General features: G+C 39.5%; 1 protein-coding gene and 1 long non-coding RNA gene across 46 annotated transcripts in view; one reads left to right on the top strand and one right to left on the bottom strand.

Moving 5' to 3' along the window:
* Positions 1 to 14808, bottom strand: part of EYA4 (EYA transcriptional coactivator and phosphatase 4) — a 110095-nt gene extending 95287 nt beyond the window's left edge. For 6 of the 45 annotated variants that reach the window (XM_083731258.1, XM_083731228.1, XM_083731247.1 and 3 more), the window contains exon 1: positions 14351 to 14803. The gene's annotated coding sequence lies outside the window, so the exon portion shown is untranslated. Of the gene's footprint in view, positions 1 to 13113; positions 13646 to 13698; positions 14192 to 14350 lie in introns of those variants that run through there. The other 39 variants (XM_083731220.1, XM_083731234.1, XM_083731233.1 and 36 more) reach the window with 17 other exon arrangements.
* Positions 13575 to 15050, top strand: part of LOC310841058 — a 54937-nt gene continuing 53461 nt past the window's right edge. Inside the window, exon 1 of the long non-coding RNA XR_014562309.1 lies at positions 13575 to 13700. This is a non-coding gene — a long non-coding RNA (uncharacterized lncRNA). The remainder of the gene's footprint in view (positions 13701 to 15050) is intronic.

The following is a 15050-nucleotide window of genomic DNA, read 5'->3' as shown; positions in this document are numbered from 1 at the left end:
AAGGGTAGAATTCTCCCTTTACATAATATATAAAATTAAGGGATAATAGTAAGCTCATTGAGTTTATGAGGCCATAACCTAGTTGCCAAATCAACCTTCATGCTTTACATTGATATAATCAGATTAAAAACAGAGGGCGGGAACTGCTGTATCCCGATTATGCAGTGAGTGTTTTTAACGACTTTTAAAATGATTGTAAAACATTTTAAACTTGCAGACAAGTTAGTGTGAAGAGAGGCATCTGTTTCTGCAGATGTGGATTTAAGGTTGATGAAGTGTTTTATGTCCCAAGATTTTCTTTTTTAAACACTTGATGAAGAGGGCTTCTAACTTTCTGATCAACAAATGCATTTAATAATATTTTCCTTAAACCTTGCTGTGGAACATATTTCATCCATTTGAATACCAGCTATCAACATATCAAACTACACAGTCCAATTCAAAAGCTAAGAAAGTAAAAATAATAGAGAAAGGCAATGATCAGTGAGTTTAATGATATTTCTTCTGTACAAATAATGTCATCTTCATTTTTCCCAGCTCTCACATTTCAGGAAAGACCAGTTCCTGCCTGTGCTGGGACCAGAACAAAAGAGACCATCTAACAGGCCAACAGAGAGTGGCGCTCACCCTAGATTCATGCATTCATGAATCCAGCACAAGCTTAATCATTCAGTTTAGGCACAAAGGCCCCACCACTCCAGTCAGGAGCAGGATGGTAGAGGTGGAGGTGGGGGACAGACTACAGTGGAAACTTTTTCACCCTAGTGTGCTGCTCTTCATTCACCAACAGTGCAATAAAGCTAGTACTCCTTTATATTCCCACAAGATTCAGTATGCCACCATAGCCACTACCATGAGCTTTTGTGTATTCCTCTTTTGAGAAATGTAGAAGGGGAAAATAGGACCAAAGCTGACAAATCATCAACAATATGGAAAATGGCAATGGTCCAACTGAGAAGTACAGCAGCACAAGCTGGGAACACAGCACTCTGAGGCAGAAGCCAGAAGGAGATATGTATGGACACATCAAACATTATGCAGAAAGAGCTCCAAGATAAGGGATGACTGAACTATGCTATAATTTCTTGAGCAGATTATTGAAAAGTTGTGCCCAATTTGTGCACAAAAAACCCCAGCATAAATTGCCAAGAAGGCTATCAAGGAATTGAATATTACCAGACTGTGCCCGTAGAAGGAATTTACTATGGGTATCCCAATTTCCCACAGAAAGCATTGACACTAATATCAACAGTTGAAAATTAGCAGCAGGGATTCAAACCTGAAAACACAAAAACATGGTTCTGCCTCTTTCCATCTTTCCCTACTTGTGAATTTCCTCAGATGGAATCATCCCCAAAGAGATTAGAATGATTCACCATCTCTCCAACCCAATAGGTCCTCCATCAAAAAACCTACCCACAAATCAACTGCCTTCAAGGACTTCATCCAGTACCTGTCCTCTTAGAGAACATAGAGCAGCTGGCTCATACTAGCTGAGCACATCATGACATACAGGATGGTATTCAACGAATACGTATTAGGAATACAAGGATTTCCACTAGTGCAACTGGACTTTCCACTGTCTCCTCCCGCTACAAACACCCAGCACTCTCTCCAAATCTGCTCCTGGGTATTGGGGAAACCCCTAGAACACTTACATTGTGCACTGGGGGAGAAAATGGGGGGGGGGGGTGATCTGTTATGTAAGCAGAAATCCTTGTGCTGATCTGTTATGTAAGCAGAAATCCTTGTGCTGATTTTCACTTAGTGCTACACTGGATCCCATCCTCAAGGTTTCCCTGAAGGTAAAAAATCCAACCAACAAAGCAAAAAAACTTCTTAGCCACTATTTAACACTTTTTGTCACTTCTCTGACCTGCACACTTGCAGAAGGGAAAGGTTTGGGGAAGGGTCCCCCATCATCACCACCCCACACTCCAGGCACTCCATTTCCCATGAGATCACTGAAGACACTCTGGAGATGTTACCAGAATAGGGGTGGACAACATCTGGTTTTCAACATTGTGATATACCACCAGCTAAACATTCACAATATATCAATATTTCAAGGTGTCTGAATAAGGATGGAGCTATGTAGAGGCACTGGCTGGCTTCAGAGTTTTTCCTGCATCAGATTTCTGCATAGTGCGCGCGCGCGCACACACACACACACACACACACACACACACAATCATGATTTGCAACATATTGCCAGGTCAAAAATTATGAAATCAGTATCACAATATAAACTTCAAACCAGTTTTGGACAATATAATTGATATATCGCCCAGCCCTATGCCAGAGGTTTGCTTTTCTTCATTTAAGGCTCTTTCAGGCAGTATCCCTAAGTGTGTTTTGGAGACCCTATGAAAGTGAAAAAAATCCATATAGTAGTGTATGGAACCTCAGTCAAGCAAACCACTAGAAGCGACTTTAATGGGGAAAGCATTGGGTTAAAGACTGGGAAGTCTGAGATGGGGCACACCTTTCTAATACAATAATCTGACAATTCAGACATTTTTTTACCATACAGATCATTGCCTATTCTATGGGTGAGTAAGTAAGGTAAGGACCCCTGACCATTAGGTCCAGTTGTGACCGACTCTGGGGTTGCGGCGTTTATCTCGCTTTATTGGTCGAGGGAGCTGGCGTACAGCTTCCAAGTCATGTGGCCAGCATGACTAAGCCACTTCTGGCGAACCAAAGCAGCACACGGAAATGCTGTTTACCTTCCCGCCGGAGTGGTACCTATTTCTCTACTTGCACTTTGACATGCTTTCGAACTGCTAGGTGGGCAGCAGCTGGGACCAAGCAATGGGCGCTCACCCCATCGCAGGGGTTCAAACTGCCGACCTTCTGATCGGCAAGTCCTAGGCTCTGTGATTTAACCCACAGCGCCACCCGCGTCCCTATTCTATGGGTTAGCATTTATTATTATTATCATCTATTAAGTCACTTTTTTAAAAGAAAGAAAGAGTCATGTGGCCAGTATGACTAAGCCACTTCTGGCGAACCAAAGCAGCACACGGAAACGCTGTTTACCTTCCCGCCCGAGTGGTACCTATTTCTCTACTTGCACTTTGACATGCTTTCGAACTGCTAGGTGGGCAGCAGCTGGGACCAAGCAATGGGTGCTCACCCCATCGCAGGGGTTCAAACTGCCGACCTTCTGATCGGCAAGTCCTAGGCTCTGTGATTTAACCCACAGCGCCACCCGCGTCCCTATTCTATGGGTTAGCATTTATTATTATTATCATCTATTAAGTCACTTTTTTAAAAGAAAGAAAGAATTCCAAGCAACTTACTAACTTAAAAAACAAGAATAAAGCAACTTAATACATCAATAATACAGATAAGAGAGCAGATCCAACTGAACCCCATCCACTAAAAATAAGCAAGATCATTAATTAAGTAATTAAGATTAAAGATTTAAGTTTAAAATGATCTCAAAGTCATGCCCTATTTTTTTCTGTTATCCAAAGTTTTGTAGCCTTCCTTATGGCAATCCAATAATCGATCTGCAATACTCCAGATTCAAGTAAAACATTGTGAAAATTCTGGGGATTAGTCTGTTCGTTAATGTGTGTGCGACATTTTCATTTCTGATAAAGAATCTGAAAACACTAAGGAAATGACTATCCATTCCACAGTATTTTAAAGAGATATTATGTACAATAACCATAAAAACAAATGGAAATTAAACAACTATGTGGGAAGCCCCCAAGCACTGATAAGAATAAAGATTGTAGACCCCACTTAGGTATAGTATGTTAAGTTTACAATCCCTTTACACTCCAATCCCTTCCAAATCAACTAAACACAGGGTATTCTGGTCAGAAAAGCAGCTAACAAGGACACATGCCAGACTCCTTACAAACAATTGTCATTTTGAAAACATGTTTCATTATCTCCCAGTTACAAAATACTATACAAGCCAATTTGCAAATTGCAAAATGCAACACTACTTTTCAATCTAGCTGTACACACCAAAATGATTCACTTCATCCGAACAACAAATCATGAAGAAACGTAGACATGCACACACTAAACATAAACAGTATGAATTTTGTTTTTGTTTTAGAAGTTCATTTGTTGTTAATTAGTAAAATAACAATTGTTTAAAACAGTTAAGCTAAAAAAACAAACAAAAACAGTTTGACCATTCAAGTAAAAATACTACAAAATAAATATCCACAAATAAGTAGTTGTTATTCCTCATACAGTGTCTGTATCGTTAACAGTATGCTGCTGTATTTGCCTGCCAAATAGGCAGAAATTTGTGGAAGCAAACAGTGTATATTCCATCCAAACTAACTTTTTGCCATTTTCTACAGATGTTAATTGTGGGGAAGGGGGGGTTACACTCCCACAAGCAGAAGTTTTTGTGAAGTGTTTTTGCTGACAGATTCATTAGGTGAATTGTGGCCCCCTTACCTGAAAAAACCAGCAATGAGCTTTCAATATCATTCACAAAATGAAGAGTGTTCTGCTTCAATATTATCACTGAATAATATGCCCAGCAAAACAAAACATAACAACTTGGTGCCTCACTGTGATCTTCTTTCATCCTGGTCTGTATGCAGAACTCCTGTCCACAGTACCTCTTCCACATCAGCCCCCCCTCATTATTCTCACATTAGCATTTTGTTCATAAATTGCTACAATAGAGAATAAAATCTATTATGTGTTTTGTTTACATTTAACAACACGCAAATCTGCATACCTTATATTCCTTCTACATCTGAACACAGTTGCGTAACTAATAATAGGCAGGTATACTACTGGGAAGATTTTACAACCAGATTTAGAGTATTTCAGCTAATTTATTCCTTTTCTGTCTTTCAACTTGTATTTGCAATTGTAGAACGATGTAGAAAGCTGTGCTACAAGTTGCCATTCCTAAAAAAAATGACTTAGAAATACCTATGGACAGTATTGTTTAATCACTACTGCCACTTCTACATATCACACTCACATTCTTGTTTTTTATTCATCTATATTCAATTATCACCTAGGATGTGGCCATGAAATGTCAGTTACAAAAATTAAATATTTATATATTTAGTCTTTGAATATAATGACAAATCTGCACTTAATCTAATGCACAACTACTGATCTCCCCAACAGAGCCATGCCGGAGACAAAGGGAGGAGCAAGCATGCCTGATAGCTGACACTAAGACATTATTTTGCATCATGTCCAAATGCAAACACTATTTTGCCTCTATACTACCGAACCAATACAGTCTATCCTGCAGACCATCGTAGAACAAATACTTCCAATAAAAAAAATCTTAACAATAAAGAAGACAACCATCAAAGATATATACCAAGCTTATACAAGAAGATTATTTGTAAACTTTCCAACTCACAATATGTATTTCTGCACTGGGTGTTAGTACCATAAAGGATGCGAGTGGCACTGTGGTCTAAACCACTGACCATAAAAGTTATTTTACATGTTTTGGATTTGTAATTTTGGAGATAAACATGTAAACTTGTATTCATAATAAATACAAATAACCTGCTTTTTGTGTTTCCCTTTTTATTTTTCAATAACAAAGCACAAGACTAGTATCATCATTTCTTTGTACAAACATAAATCATAAAACATGATAAGACTGGAACAAAATAGCTCACTGCGGGGTAAATACAAAACATTATTTTACAGTACATAAAAATGAGGTAATTACAATAAACCAGTTCAATGGATTCTTCAATAACCTGCTGTTCTAATATCTGCCATTCTAATAACTGGATATTTTACAGTCATTCCATTTGGAGAATTAGTATTTTGCCTTATGAAACTAGGAAACAGTATGCAGACACCACTCCCAGCAGTTTTAAATTGAATTTTGTTCTAAGCCCCAGCCCAATTTTACCTGTAAAACGGAAGTGCAGCCTTGGGGGGGAAAAGTAAAGCAAGATGAGCAAGACTGTTTCTCAGTCTTGCATCTGAGTACATTTAGCATACAGCCACTGCTTCAACCTGACTTGGCAGGCAGCCTACTAGAATTTTAGGCGGTAGTCAGTCAGAGGCTATGTATAGACAATAGCTTTTCAAACTTAAAGACTGTAGGAGAAATATTTTTCTTGTACTTCAAGGACATATTTTAGCTATTAAACCAGGCATTACAGGGGGCAGCTATTTTACAAAGCAGCAAACCCAAATTTGCCTCCAAATGTATCCTTGACAATAAATTGCATAACACCTAATCCCAGCTCTCTGTCAAGTCTTCTTCGGTGGTAAGAATATCCTGACATATTTGCATGCTACATTTTAAGGTGTGCACTTCAATTATTTTGGGTGTCCACCAGAAGGTACTGAGTTGTAACTAATGGAGGATGAGCACAAAGTCATTTGTGTAAAGGGAATTCTCTGCCCCCTCCTCATTGTGGCACCCAGAGCTTCCAAGAAAAGGCTCTTATGACATGCTAAAGGTAAAGGGACCCCTGACCATTAGATCCAATCACAGACAACTCTGGGGTCGTGGCGCTCATCTTGCTTTACTGGCCAAGGCAGCTGGGTCATGTGGCTAGCAAGACTAAGCCGCTTCTGGCGAACCAGAGCAGCACACGGAAATGCCGTTTACCTGCCTGCCAGAGCGGTACCTATTTATCTACTTGCACTTTGACGTGCTTTCGAACTGCTAGGTTGGCAGGAGCAGGGACCGAGCAACGGGAGCTCACCGCATTGCGGGGATTCGAACCGCCAACCTACTGATCGGCAGGCCCTAGGCTCTGTGGTTTAGACCACAGCACCACCTGCATCCCCGTGACATGCTAGAGACCCTTTAACAGAGCTGCATAGGACATTGAAAGTGAAATGGAAATTTGGTTAGAGGTAGTTTATATGGCCCATAATACGTACAATGATCCTCACTGTGTGTACCTGTGGGCAAAAATAGTTTAAGTTGCTGAAAAATAGAGTCTGTAGACTCATCATAACCTACAAAGCTGGTTTGTAAAATAATTTATCACATTCCTGAGCACCTATAGCATTATTCTTTAAAAAAACAAACAAACAACAGTTTATCATAAATCTTCAAAGAAATATGGTGCTGAGCAATGATGTTCAATATAAACATTATTCTTTATATACAACTAAATCCAATGGCATAATCCAACACAGAGAGTGGTTTCCACTTGTGCAACAGGACTTTACTTTCCTCTCTCCCAACACCCAAGAGTAGATTTTAAGGGTACACCTAGGACTGCAGGAAGGGGAGGAAAGTGAAGTCTCATTGTGTGAGAAGTAGTCACATAGATAACATTGGCTAGAACCCCAAGAGTTTAAAACTTCATAGAGGGTCAGCAGAAAGGAACCAAAACCAAATTAAGACCTCACATTTTAACTAAAACGACTTTTTGAGGTCCATACTGTACTATCACAGCCTTGTATAGCTATAGACAATTTTGCCCCACAATTCAGGAACCCCATGAAGCTTCCATGTATTCATTAAGATGCTACACATGCCAACATCATTATTAGAGAAGATGTGAATGTACAGTCACTCACTATTCACATACAGAGTTTCCTCTCCTACTGTTTTGAGTACAGAATGCTTTAAAGGCAGAGGAACTCTGGTGCACACAGAGCCAATTCACCCACCGCAGATGGCTGGTGTGGAAAAGTAGTTTTCTGGTGCCATGGCAGTTTGATATGCTAAGTATACTTTATACTAAGTGACATAGACAAATACTATATTTAAAAGAAGTATGCCCATTTACTATTTTTCCAAATTACACACATCTAATTAACCAATACAGGTTATATCCAGTTGGCTGCCTACACCAATATCAATGCTTCTGCCTTCCTTCACTAGGACCTGGATTAACAATGTCATTACTTATTGAGGTAGGTGTTTCTGGATTTAATTATGGCAAAGATTCGAAGAACTACTTTATAGAAACATTCAAAGATTCAGGGACATGCAATGGGATTTTTTTACTTCACTACACCTTCATCAGAAACTACTTTTGAAAGTCTCTTTAATTTTAAAATGTAGTGTGCATGAGGAACGCTCCCACGGGTGAGTAGAACTTTGTGTGCTGTGCTTTGTAACATAACCTATAGATTTATTAATATGTTCGCTTTTTTTTGTTTTCACTTAAACATTAAGGGCACAACACTTTACACTACTAGGAACATAAATTTAAACGTAACAATATAGGTTGTATTGATGCAACTCATTCAAGTTAATTATGAACAACTGTAGGTATCAAAAAGTTTAGTCCACTATTCTAAACTTGACTAAAAATATGAAATATAGATCTTTCATTGTAATGAAATGTCCTATTATAGCTTCATATGGAGTTAATGTAATATGCTAGTTACTATCCACTAAAAGAGAGAGAGAGAGAGAAAGATACAGGTCAGAAACATCTTTAGTATATGTGCAGCAATTCAGAGATCGTTACCTAGTAGGAAAACCAAATCAATTTTCCTACTTTTTCTGATGAGTTGTAAAACAGTAAGAAAAAAAATATATCAGTCACAACTAACTTAGCAGAGCACTCACAAAGCAACTGGATGAGTTTCCAAAAATACCCAACCATGCTGTAATTATGTTGTCAGATTATGCAAAAAAACATTTATATACAAAGAACACCAATCTAACAACCTGGATTAAAAGTGAGAAAAAAATCAAATAGTACTTAGACAAAACATGGATAATTTGCACAGTAAGAGGTCTAAACTTTTAAAGCAACAAATAAAAATAACCTTCAATACTTTATATTACAGCCCTATATAGAAAGTGTTGCAAATGTATTTTTATAAATATATTTACTTATATAAGGCTATAAATCAAAGTAACTGGCTGAATTTGGAGATCACAATGGACCATGGTTTATTCTGGCATGGTCATGAGACATTCAGATGTTTTCACTTCCATTTCATTAACTGCAGTTTGGCATTATGACTAAACCCAACGTGTGGCTAATCTTAACTATGGTTTGTTTGAAACAAGCCAATTTAAAACCATTGGCAATGAAGCTTGCTTGGTTCAACAAACCGTAATTAAGATTAATCACACTTTAGGATTTGGACATAAAGCTAATCTGTGGTTAATCTAAAATGGAAGCGGACACATTGTTTTCTCCACTTGGTTGCAGCAAAGGAAAAGAAAGCAAGGCACAAGAATAAGACTCACTTTTGGTCATTCCTGTCATGATAAATATGGCCTATTCTTCTTTCATGACAGATAAAACCATCAATAGAACGATGGCTGTATTTCTTAAACGGCAAAATAGTTAGTATGTAAAGCACTTCAAACTGTCTTCAGAACAGATTTGAACACAAATGGTTTGCCAAAACACAGTCTCTGCTAAACAAGGCTTGTATCCAACTAGCTCATTCTTAGTCGATTTTAGTGAGTCTACCCCAGTTATGATTGAAAGTGAATCCTAAGCATGCCTACTAAGAAATGTCCTCCTGAACTCAATAGGGTTTACTCCTAAGCAAGTGACGATAGGATTGGGATACCATTCCCAAATTTTAACTTGAACACCTTCTATTGGATTGTGTTCATACACTGTAATCTTTGCTCACTACAAAATATTAATACCTTTTTGATCTCTTAAAAAAATAATTTGTTAAAATATAAAGTTCATCTTTAATAACAATTTTTATTTTATAAGACATTAACAACACAATTCTTTACTCAGAAATAAGTCCCCTTGATTTAAATGAGAATCTCAGGCATAGAATTGTATACAACTGGTATAGAATTGCAGCCATGCAGTTCCATGCAGAATACTGGTATGAAATCTGAAGAACAATTAAAAAGGACAGAAAGGCTGAAAGTTTCAAGCATCAATCAAAACTATTATGTCAAAACTTGCATATTCAATTAGCACTTTTCATTGACAGGGAAAGGTTAGAGTTGAGCTATCATTTATGCAATACTTTTTTAAAAAAAAGACAAAAATGATGTGTTCTTAGTAAAACTGCTTTGCTTACATTCAAATCATTGATGAACTGTAAAATAGTCCCAAAGTATCAATCTATATGTCCTATAAATTTTTAACAAAGCACTATTAACAATTTGCTTTCCAATTGTAACTAACATTTATTTATTTATTTTAAATACTTACCGTATTTTTCCATCTATAAGATGCCCCCCCATGTATAAGACGCCCCCTATTTTTGGAGACTCAGATTTAAGAAAATGGGGGAAATGGCCCAAAGTATAAGACGCCCTCTAATTTTTGACATTATTTTTAAGGGGAAAAACTTAGTCTTATACACGGAAAATTGCATCTTTCTATTAATTGCATACACAGAATATTGCATCTTTCTATTAATTATGTCCAAGACAGCAATGAGACAGCGGGGCTGAAGCTACAAAGCCCATTCAAGCCTGTGGCATTGGTGTAAGACACTACACTGGGCTTGATGTTGTTAAAATCCGGTGTATCGAGGATTTATATATATTTTTAAATGCTTGAAACTACATTGTGTTTTAACATAGAGTATTACTCACAACATTATTTATCTTTAGTTCATTTCTATTAACTGAAGCTTAAATAATTAAACAAAATCAGTATCTAGCTATCTGAAGCTATTTTGTAAAATTCCAAGTTCATCACTAGTTTGAAATGTGAGAAAAGTTAATACTTTGGGGGAACATGTTAAACTTTGATCACACAAAGCAGATAAATGTGCAATCTTCTGTTCTACAACAAGGTTTTAGGGAAAAAGAAGTAGGGGTGCAATTGGTGCTCGCTGTTGCAACTGAATGAAGTGTCAATATCCCATGTTTTCAACAACCACAGAGAAATCATTCTAAGATTTCTCAATAGTGAGTCACTTACAAAGGAGCACTAAAAACATATTATATGGAAGTAAATTGTCCCAGTTATTTATAATAATTAAATATTGTTATTTTTAATATTAAAATCCTACTTGCTTTTTGTTCAGCAATGGATTTTAGAGAACCACTTCTCCATTTATTTCTTCAAGCAACGATTTGAAATATTTACTACCAGACAGTACCTAATTTTAGGTTTTAAGTGCTTTAACAGCTCTATGAAATATGATCAGCAGCTGCTATATAAAACTATGCCAAATAAACTCACCATATAAAAAAGAAAACCTGCTTTTTAAGAAAGGGTTCATAAGTCTTCATTTTCAAAAGTTAAAATAAAAACCTTTACAAAAAATAATACTCAGATATAAGTGATTGAGCAATCAACCCAACCCCCAAACCAACTTTCCTTTTCCGGAGGCAAAAATCATTACCTGAATATAAGAAGCCCTACAGAAGTTAATATAAGATTCATCACTAACATATTACATATTCTGTTGTCTTCTTTCAAGAATATGATAATATTTGAGGACATGACAAATGATAATTTACCAGGTAACATGGTATCAACCCATCAGAAGCAACAAGATGGCACATTTGATATGTGACCATTTAACTGCAACTACAACAAAATACTGTAGTTATGCATGTTTGCATCTCAAATTTTCATCAATGGTCTAAAAAGATGTTGTGATCCCCAATCCTAAAAAACATTTATTTGAAAGTAAGTTTCACCGATATCAGGAGAACTACCAAGATTATGTGCTTAGGAATGCAGATTTAAATAGGCATCTCTAATGAATTTATGTAATAAATCATTGTGAGCTATACTACTGAGAAACTGAAGAATAGTATGGCAGCATGACCTAGAATTCTGTCCATGAGCTCTCTGTCAATTACTGTCAAAACAGGTTTCTATTGCACAGGAACAAAGGGTTCCAAAAACATTGTGCCAGATGAAATAAGCATACACTGAATATATGCTAGTATACTTCAAAGCAATAGGGAAAAAGTATTACATTACTAATTGCACCCATAACACATCTGTAAATATGTGGCTTTTATTTAGTGGCAAGACTTAAAGTTCCATTGCAATATAAACAGAATAGAAGTGCTAGAGATTATTTTATATATGAGCTTGTTCTTTCAAAGATAGATAATAAAGCACTGAATAAAATTGTGTCAAAATAAGTGAGAAAGTTTGTATTCTCGGTGTAATGCAGCGAGAATGAAGTATGGCGCTGATATACAAAACCTATGTGCCTTTACTACAGCTTTACTGAGGGAAAGTAAAGCAGTGCTCGTAAACCAAAGAAAAGTTGGCTTAGAACTCCACAATTTCTTTCTTTAAAAATCTGATCAGAGAGAAGGGAATATATAGGACACATCAAATTTGAATCAACTTATGATGTACTTTCTTACTCTAATTAACCATATTAACAAGTAAATGTATCAAAAATGTATTTTGATCAAAACACTATCTTTCAAAGTAAATTTAATTCCATATTAAAGATATGTGAACTACTAATGGTAATGGGATATTCTCTGCAAACTTCTATTCATGGCAATTGTGGAATAAAAGCAACATACATTTTGTTTTAAAAATTTTGACCACAGGGTAAAATATCAAACAAATGACAATTACCGTAAGTAAGATTTCAATACCAGTAATTTTCTCACAGGTAGACAAAAACCCATTGTCAATCCCTGAATCGTCACTGGAAAAGCAGCACTTCATACGCGAATGGTTTTTCAATGCATGACAATGAAATGGATGCAAAGGTAAGGCGATCATCAGATTTAAAAAAGCAGACAAAGTAGTTTGCATGTAGACATATTTTACCAATTCACATTTCCCCACCAATGATTCAACGGCCTCAAGGTAAGAGAAAAAGAACGTTAAAACAACATACCATGCAACCATAAAGCCAAAAGCTACCCTTCAGCTCTTTTATAGCAGATTTTGGGAGTGTCTAATGACAGGCAGAAAGTCAAACTAATGGCCAAAAGCCCACTGGGACGAACACTGAGAATTCTATTACTTCAAGTATGTACATACACACCAGACCTCTCCACGTGGAAGTGGTTTCAGAGCAAAACATAAGCCCCGTTATAGTGATTATTACACCTAAGTGAAGATCACGATACTCCCTGAGATCAGTAAAGTTCCTTCGCCCCCCCACCCCCCACCAGCACCACATAAACAAAGCAGTAGCTGCTTTGTGTACTTTTAAGCCTACATGCACACACTCGGTTTTTCTGAAAGAGAGCGAAACAAACAAAAAGCCGCTTGAGCTTTGTACCTTTCTCCTAGTCTAGAAATCTATCTGTATTTTAACGTTTGCACCAGCCTGAACAGCAACTATATCCTTTAAAACAAAAAACCAACTGCGATGTTGCTTTAAAAAAAAGAACGTAAGACGGAGGCTGGGAAGTCCCAGGCTCTTCAACGGAGCAGAGTAATATATATTCCAGATCCAAGCTTTACAATCCAAGTCCAGGGGAAAGAAAAACAGTTTATGGTCGTTCCCAAAAAGTTGGCATCAATTCCCACCGTTCGCAGAGCGACTTTCTTAATTCTACGACCTCCATGCATGCAATTTCCATTTGCTGGCAAGTTGCACAACACCAGCCCTCGCATCGAAACTTTCAAGAGACTTTTTTGCGGTCAAGAAAGGGAAGGGGGGGGAGAACCCTACCCTACCCCGCACCCAGACCGTGCCCCTCTCTCTCTCCCCGGAGCTGAAACACCACACCGCCCTGGCTCGGGTCGAGCAGCTCGCCCAGGGGGGACCCGGAGCGAAGGCGAGCCTTTGAAACAGAAACCCGGAAAGCGACGGCAACGAGCAGCGCAGCGAGATCAAAAGAGGCCGCCTGATTTCTCTTACCGGTATGTCACGTTTGTTATAATGGCATAAGAAGCCGAGGAAGGAAACCCGAGACAGAATCGCCCCGGCGAAGTGGGGATTCAGGAGAGAGAACGAGGCAAAAAGTTTTGCGGTTGTTTTTCCCTGGACGCCCCTCGATTTCCTCTCGCCCCCCCGTTACGGGGCAAATAACCAGGCGAGGTCACCTGGAGGGAGGCAAGAGATCTGAGGCGGGGGGCACCAAGTCCCTGCCGAGTCCAACCACCGTCGCCCTCGTCCCCCTCTCGGCAAAATGTCGCGTTTCTGCGGTGCACACAAACACACGCCCGCCCGCCCTCTCTGCGCCTGGACCTCGTCCCGTGACGCGAAGGGCAAAATGGGTTTCGGTAGCTCCGCGGACGCGGAACGGACCTCCCCCCCCCCGCGCGCGCGCGCGCCAGACAAGGCGCCGTCGGGCCTCCTCGTCAGCAGCTGAGCTGGGGGCTCCTGGGCATGTTTGCCTCCGGAGGAGGAGACACTCGCTTGTGGGGGCTATTTAAGAGGAAAGCGGCGTTAGATAAGGGGCGGCGAGGAGAGGGGTGTCCCCCACATACACCAGAGAAGACCCCCTCTAGGGAAGCAAATGGTAGAAACTGAGGAAGGAGGGGGAGGGAAAGAAAAGAGGCGCACTCACCTTCTCCTGCCACCACTTTTATTCCCGGGCTCGCCGCTCCGCCTTTATTGATTCTCTTCCCTGTTCCAAGTCGAGGCAAACAAATAAAAAAGGGGGTGAGGGCACCCCTTCCAAAGTTGTGCTTCCTCCCACCACCACTGTCTTTCTTCAAGTAGTTAAGGAAGAAGGGGGGAAAAGTACAACTGTGAGGAAAACAAAAGAGAGAAGCTTTCCGTGAGGAGAATTGGAAAAACTAAAACACGCACCCAGGCGCGCGCGTGAGGGGAGTTGGGAGGAGGCGCGCGGGGTGGGGGAGGAAGCGCGCCACGTTGCCCAACTTTCTGGATGCTTTCTTGTTTTTGCCCTTGTGGAGGGAGCCGTGGCAAGTTTCGTGGTGGCGCGCTCGGCCGCGGGATAACGTCGGCGCGTGCGTTTATTTATGTGTGCGTGTGTGAAGTAGGAAAGGGAGAAGCATGTTTACAGCAGCGGCTGCTCCCTCTCGCTATTGGTTGTTTTCTCGCGCGGGCATTGGCTGGTGGCGCTACGTTGGCGGGAAGAGGCACGTGCACTTCGGGCCGTTGGCCTAGCGCCTCCCACGCCGCCGACCCTCCTGCGCGCGCAAGTTCCCTGCTGCCCCGCCCCTTCTTCAGTTTCCCGCTGGTTCCGAATAGAAGGGAAGGTGCGCTCAGCCTCCCTTGGGGATAGAGCCATTTTGCCCGAG

The sequence above is a fragment of the Podarcis gaigeae genome, assembly GCF_964106915.1.
Source record: "Podarcis gaigeae genome assembly, chromosome: 3".
NCBI lineage: Eukaryota > Metazoa > Chordata > Lepidosauria > Squamata > Lacertidae > Podarcis > Podarcis gaigeae.
This window is presented reverse-complemented; position numbering and strand designations above follow the sequence as displayed.